Source organism: Castor canadensis, chromosome 1 (assembly GCF_047511655.1).
Source record: "Castor canadensis chromosome 1, mCasCan1.hap1v2, whole genome shotgun sequence".
Classification (NCBI taxonomy): Eukaryota; Metazoa; Chordata; class Mammalia; order Rodentia; family Castoridae; genus Castor; species Castor canadensis.
In genome coordinates, this window is record NC_133386.1 from 100,819,518 (window position 1) to 100,826,553 (window position 7,036).

General features: G+C 41.7%; 1 pseudogene; it reads right to left on the minus strand.

Moving 5' to 3' along the window:
- Nucleotides 1-411: 411 nt before the first annotated feature.
- On the minus strand, nt 412-5,812 carry LOC109677657 (ankyrin repeat domain-containing protein 40 pseudogene; annotated as a pseudogene).
- Nucleotides 5,813-7,036: the final 1,224 nt, after the last annotated feature.

The following is a 7,036-nucleotide window of genomic DNA, read 5'->3' on the forward strand; positions in this document are numbered from 1 at the left end:
AAAGAGACTCTTCTTTCTCTCTCTCTCTCTCTCTCTCTCTCTCTCTCTCTCTCTCTCTCTATCTCTATCTCTCTATCTCTGTCTCTCTCTCTCTGTCTCTCTCTGTCTCTCTGTCTCTCTCTCTGTTTCTGCTTCAACAGCTCTCTTACATCCTGCACATAAAACACTGGATATAACACCTTTGGCTTCTGCATTCTCAGCAGACATAGGATTATTGTGCACCAAGAGGCTTGGAAGAGTGGCCCCACTGCTGGGGGCCTGGCGCTTCCTGGCTCCATAGGAAGATGTTAGTACACTACACAGTGGCACCAGCAGTTCTCATGGACTTTCAAGGCTTTTGGATCAAAGCTTGTCCTTGGCCCAGAGTTGACAAACACTGTTGCTATATTCCGTAATAAAGTCCCTGCTGCGTTAATACATCAGTTTTGAATCTCTCCTGTTGCAGCAAGGTCTTTCAGTTAGTGCAGATGCAGCATTTCTGAATAGAAAATTATTTTCCCTTATTATTAGAACTAATTCTAGCCTGTGGAATCTTGGAGTTGAGCAACATCTTTGTCCTTTCTTATGGGGTAATTTTCTGACCTTCTCCACTTTATTGAGATTAACGCCTAGCTCACAGCAACTCCCTCCAAATGGTTCTTGGTAGGTGACCCTGTCAGTCCAGTCCAATTTCAATGAAATAATTTTCCTGAAGAGATGGATTCTAAATTCTCATCTTGAGTACTAGCTCTTGCATATTAAATGGAAATGCTCCAGTAAAGAAAAATGGCTGAAATGCTGGTGCTGATCTTGCATATGTGCTGTTTTGAGGCTCCAGAGATACTGGTGGCTCTGGTGGCTCTGCCTGGAGAGAAAAAAACAGGGAGCAGCTTTAATTTGCCAGTGGTTGACAAACAAGACCTGGTTTTGTGCTTTCTGGTGTTCTATAGCAGAGATGGCAGACACATCACCATTCTGAACCAGTGCCAAAGAGATGTAGTTCCTGAGAAAGGACCCTAGCAGAGGGCTCTCCCCAGGGGGGAGCAACGGAAATGATCCATCTGCAGGGGGTGATCCTGGGAGTAGGGAGAGGCCTCCATTGTGCAGCTGGGCTAAATTCTCTCCTTCAGGGTTGTAGAGAAAAGGGAAGGCTGGGTTGGCCAAATAGGTGGACACAAAGGACAGTTCTGACTCCTTCTTCAGCTGGGGGAGATTGTCAAAGTCTTCATCAACTTCTTTCACTCCCATAAGCTTCTTGATTTCTCTCCTTGATGTTAATTATACTGCATTTCTCCTTTTGTGGTAAGAATCTATTCGTCAGCTCCTGATTTTAACAGGTAAGAGACCTCCTCCCCATGGTTATGTTTATTTGCCCCATGTAAACAGGTCAAGCTGTTGACTTCATTTTGGAACTTCACATCCATCCTGCTCTCCACCAGTTTCAGCACCTCCAAATGTTGCTCCAGGACTCTTCTACTGCTCCTTCTGCTCTAGGAGTTCCCTCTTCTTCCCCCTGGGCCCCAGGACCAAAGCTGCCCTGACCTGCCCCACCCCACTGACCAGCAGCAGGTTCCAGGAATCCACTCTCTAGAGAGAGTGCAGGGCTCCTTTGCCCAGCTCGCACCTCCACCTGTGCCCCAGTCAGAGCAGGAGCTCCTTCCAGCTTGCTGTCTACTGCTTCTCAGATGCTCCTGGACCCCAGGCTCCACCATTGAAAGAGAGAAAAAAATGGAATACTGACATCCACTCTACCATCAGAAAGGGTGACTTCAAATTGCTCATTGCTTCTAAGAAAGATAGAGGACATGTAGACAGTTTCCAAGATGCAAACAACTCAGCCCACCCAGGAAAATAAGATAACTGAATAATGCACTGAAATATAATCCAGAATCTCTAAGGCTTTCAGTATTTAAGGATAACATTTAACAGTGCCCATGAAGGAACAGGGAACTGTTGGAAAAATCTATCCACATAACTTCAAGATAGCAGGCTTCAGAAGAAATGGGAATTTATAAAAGGCATAAATTTAAAAATAAAATCTACACAATTCTAAACAAAAGTTCTGTAGAGGGAAACAATAGAGAGAATATAGCCAGTTGAGGAGAACTTTAGGATAAAAAGAGGTAAAAATCCACAGTTGCTAAGATAAAGAATCAGCATAGTCGCTAATTGACAGATGAAGGGATACAAAAAACACGGTGTTTTTACCCAAAAGGTTACTAATCAACCATAAAAAAAATGAAATCCGGTCACTTGAAGCAAAATTGATAGAACTGAAGGATGTTAAGTGAAATAAGCCAGACCAAGACAAGTATTATATGTTCTTTTATATTTGAAACAAAAAGATCCATCTGAAAATATAATAGTGATTACCAGGAATGAGGAAGAGTACAGAAGGACAGGAGATAGAAAAAGGGTGATTGTATGTGATCAATGCACACAATATACAGCATGGAAACATTACACTAAACTCCATAAATATGTGCAACTATTGCATATAATTATAAAATAAATAGAAGATTAAAGGTAGAAAAATACACATTGAGAACAGATTTATCCTAAGAAATATAAGATTTCAGATAAATACTTTGAAATAAATCACAACAAAGTTGAAAGAAGAATGACCTTTCTCAAAAATAAAGGATTAGAAAGGAAAATAGAACTTAAAATTTAATTAAAATTTTGTATGTATGACTTTCTTAACTGATAATAAAGATACTTAATAAAATTCAGTCTACTCATCATGAAAAGAATTAGAGAAGTAGAAGTTGAAGGAACTTGAGAGAAAAATGTAGAATAAATAAACACAGGAAACAATTAAGAAATATGAAACTCACTGATCCAGGATACTCAAGAACAGGAAAAGAGACACTTAGATAGTTCAGTAGGAAGCAACATTTTATTGTGCCAGCACACAGTCACTGGACTCATGTAGGAAGCAACATTTTATTGTGCCAGCACACAGTCACTGGACTCATGTCCAAAGGCTGAGCACCAAAAACAAAAGGATCTTACCTTATATACCCTAGCAAGCAGACTACAGAAGCAAGAAGCAAGGTTTAACCCACATATGGTTGTATTTAGCTCTATTGGCTATTTTGGTCCCAGGCTACGTGACCTTCTTCAGGTTTAGATTCTTTAAGTTTTATCTCCCTGCTATGTCATTCCCTCTTTCCTTCTACATTAGCAGAACCCAGACTTGCTTGCTTTTTTTTTTCTGGCCCTCTTTCCTGCTTCATTATTCCCTGCTTTGATACTTGGACCCACCTAGGGTCAAAGAGCATCATCCTGATTTAGAGATTTGGGGATCCCCAAGCAGAAAGCTAAGTTTAACAAAAGGAAAATACAGAAGGAACTCATCCTTGAAGAAAGGAGACTATTCCCTGTGGGGAATGACATGCTCTTTTTGGCTGATGGGGGTGGTTCCTGGCTTTAGTTCCACCATTACGAGGAGCAGGTTTTGGTCCAGACCTGGGGGTTTGTCTTCAGCCTGGAATCTTGAAGAGAAACTTAGGGATCTCTGGATGCCTTCCCTCAGGGGCAGAGAGCTGCCATTCTTCTTCTTGTGTGGCTGTGAGGATTATAATCTGCCTCAGGTCTTCTCAACTTTAAGGCTGCCATACCATCTGAATCAAAAGTTATCTGTGCCCTCACTTTGTATAATAAGTCCCTGTCCTTCAGTTCCATGCAGCAATCAGGGAGATAAAGGAATTCATTCCTTACTTCATGACTCCCAAGATTGCATAGTCTAGATACTAGGAAGAGGTGGCAGGCCTGTCTCCTGTAGCATCAATAATAGTTGTATGCTTTTGTGAAATGGGACCCATTGGTTGGGTCACAACTGAGTGTTCTGTGCCTGTGTCCACCATGAGGTCAACAGAATGGCCCCCTATCCTTATTCAGACCACAGGCTCCTGGGGCCCTAATAGATTGGAGCCTGGTCTATTCTATTCCTCCTCATAACCTTCCAGGGCAGCCATTCCAATAACATTTTCCTCCCAGGGGCCAGCCTTCCTACAGGTGGGCTAATACTTTTCCTCGACAATTTGGCCTCTGCCTCTGGTATGGGGGGGCCTTCTGAGAGTACCTGTCCCACTGGGGACATTCATTCTTCCAATGCCCTTCCTGATGACCATAGGCACATTGATTTCACCTTAGATCCTCCCTATGGAAGTGGCATCCTAGGGGTATTGGTTGCCATCAGTGATTGCCTCTGCCTCTGCTTAGATAAACCCACTAAAGCCCACCTGGCTGTTCAACAAGGGCTGCTGCAAGGAAGTTCACTTTCCTTTTCATCTTTCTGTCAGTTTCCTATCTTGCCTCATGATCTCAATTGACAAAGACCCTTGTGGTCACTTCCAGAAGCTGGCTGGTGTTCATTCCAGCAAATATCTCCAGTTTGTACAACTTTCACCTTATGTCCCCCTGGATCAGCCAACAAAAGTGGCACTAATCATCCACTGGTTTTCAGTGGCTTCTGGTTCAAAGGGGGTGTACAACCAGAAGGTCTCACATAAATGCTCCTAAAATTGGCTAGGCCTCTCATCTGGCCCTTGGAAGACCTGTACTGTTTTACTCATGTTCATGACCTTTTTCCCTCCTTTCTTCATGCCCTGTAATAGTGCATTCTGGTATCGTTAAAGCTGCTGGTATCCCAGATCATCATTAGGATCCTAATAGGAGTCTTTTTCAAGGAACTGAGCTTAAGCATATGCTTGGGCATTTAGAATGCCCTCAGAGGCACGATCTTCTAACAATTGTAAAGCCACTGACATTATTCATTATCTCTTTTCAGTATTGAAAAGAATCAGAAGAAGCTGTCAACAGTCTGTCCAGGTGGGTTTATGAGTGTGGATGATAGACTGTATTAAATCAATCAGAGACTGAGGTTAAGAAGTCTGTAGTGGTAAAGGTCCAGTAGATGAATTTCTACCCTCCTTCTTGTATTTGACCTTTCTGGTCATAATGCATTGGGCCTTGGACCTTGCTCAGGAGCATATATATGGCAGTAGGAGTCTGAGTAGGGTCCTCAGAGATTGGTTGGATGCCCCTGATTAAATGGAGATGCAGGGTGACAACTGGGGGACTCAGAGTGGGCATGGGGTCCAAAAGACTTGCGGAGGTCAGAGGACTTGAAGCCGAAGAGGCTCCTAGGCCAGATTTTAAAGGTGTGAGTGTCCCTCAAGCTTCCCCATCTGATGTCAGAGGTGAGGGTGCAGAACTGTGTGCTGATGGAAGAGGTGGATAAAGTGGCACATAAGATGATGGCATTTCCTTGGGTTCCTCAGCCAGTATAGGATCCTTTGCTTTCTCTTTACGCATGGAAGTTGTGCCCACCCTAGCTACCATAATCCTACAGGTCTCGTCTAGACAGGACTTTAGCCATGTGGGTCAGCTGAAGACAGCATCCAGCCATCAGTCAATATAGGGAAACTGATCTGGGAGCCTAGGTTTCCCTACAATTATCCTATAGACTTCATTAACTACAATTTTGTCTAGTGACCCTTCTGGGTGCCACAATACACTTAACTCCACAGTCTCTATTAAATCTCTTTTTAAAGTGTTTACTCATACACTCCAAGGCAGTGTTTTTACTCTCTGATTTCCACCCATTACCAGATGTCAAGACAGACATGAAAGGGTAGAGGTTTTGAAGAGAGGTAAGGGATCCTCCTCTCCAACACACAGAATAAAGCAATACATAACTAACTTCATCTCTCTCCAGTTGTGTTCTTCGCAGGAACTTTAGGCACCTCTTAGCCATAGTGAGTCCACATAAACCCCAGACCAGAGGCCCTGTTAGGGCTAACCCTAGACCATATTCATTTGCCATCGACCCACAGATCAAGATTCCACACTTGCTTCACAGCCAAACTACATCTTATTCACATACACTCACACACAGGCATACAATTTTTTGTCCCACTCCCAGCACCTAGGAGTCATGGTTTTGCTTTTGCACAAAGCTACCTGAGTGACTCTGGGAGGTGATCAAGACACCCTTCTGCTACTTAGGGGCATGCTCAATATTTGAATCCAGGTTCTTATCAGTCTGATGGGCAGTGCTCCCCTCACTGATTTCTGTTCCTCTTGTTTCTGTTGTACATTCAAGGCCCTCACCCTGACTTGCCAAGAGCAGGAGTCCCTCCTCCAGTGGTCTGTGGAAGGCACCCCTGTGATAAGGGAGGTGAAAAAACACCATCTCCAAATCCCAGGAGAGTCCCTAGAAATGTTGTAGGACACTGAAGAATAGAGAAAGGGAAACTGAGGCAGTTCAGCAGAAAGCAACATTTTATTATGCTAGCACATGGTAGTGGACTCATGTCCAAAGGCTGAGCACCAAGAACAAAAGAGTCATATCTTATATGCCCTAGCAAGGAAGTTACAGAAACAAGAAGTAACATTTAATCCATGTATGGTTGTATTTAGCTCTATTGGCTATTTTGGCCCCAGTGCTATGTGACCTTCATCACATTCAAATTCCTTAGGTTTTTTTCTCCCTGCTGTGTCATTCCCTCTTCCCTGCTACATTATCAGAACAGAGACTTGCTTACTTGCTTTTTCTCTAGCCCTCCTCACTGCTACATCACCACTTCTATTCATCATGGTAGAATTCCCAATCAAATAAAATTTTAAAAAAATTTTGAAAACTGATATAAAATTCATATTACCCTTATAGAAAATTGAAAAGAATGTTTTTAAAAGTTTAGAATTTACAAGATCATTTCCTTTGCTGAAATAATTACTTAAAATCAAATATCTTTTTTATATTTTATACCCAAATTTTATAAAATGAAAATTTTAAATATCATTAATAAATATATAAAACACCTATAATTAAGTATAAAAACAAAATAGATATGAGGAATATTACAAAACTTTAATTATATTAAAACTTATAGATAGAAACAAATGAATAAATCTTCAATAGGGATATTTAATAGTCCAAAGATTTCTATTCTCAAATCTGTTTATATAAATAATAAGAACACATATGTAATTACATATTCCTTTTATAAAATTCTATGAAAAATCTAAGTTGATTTCTGTTATTTGT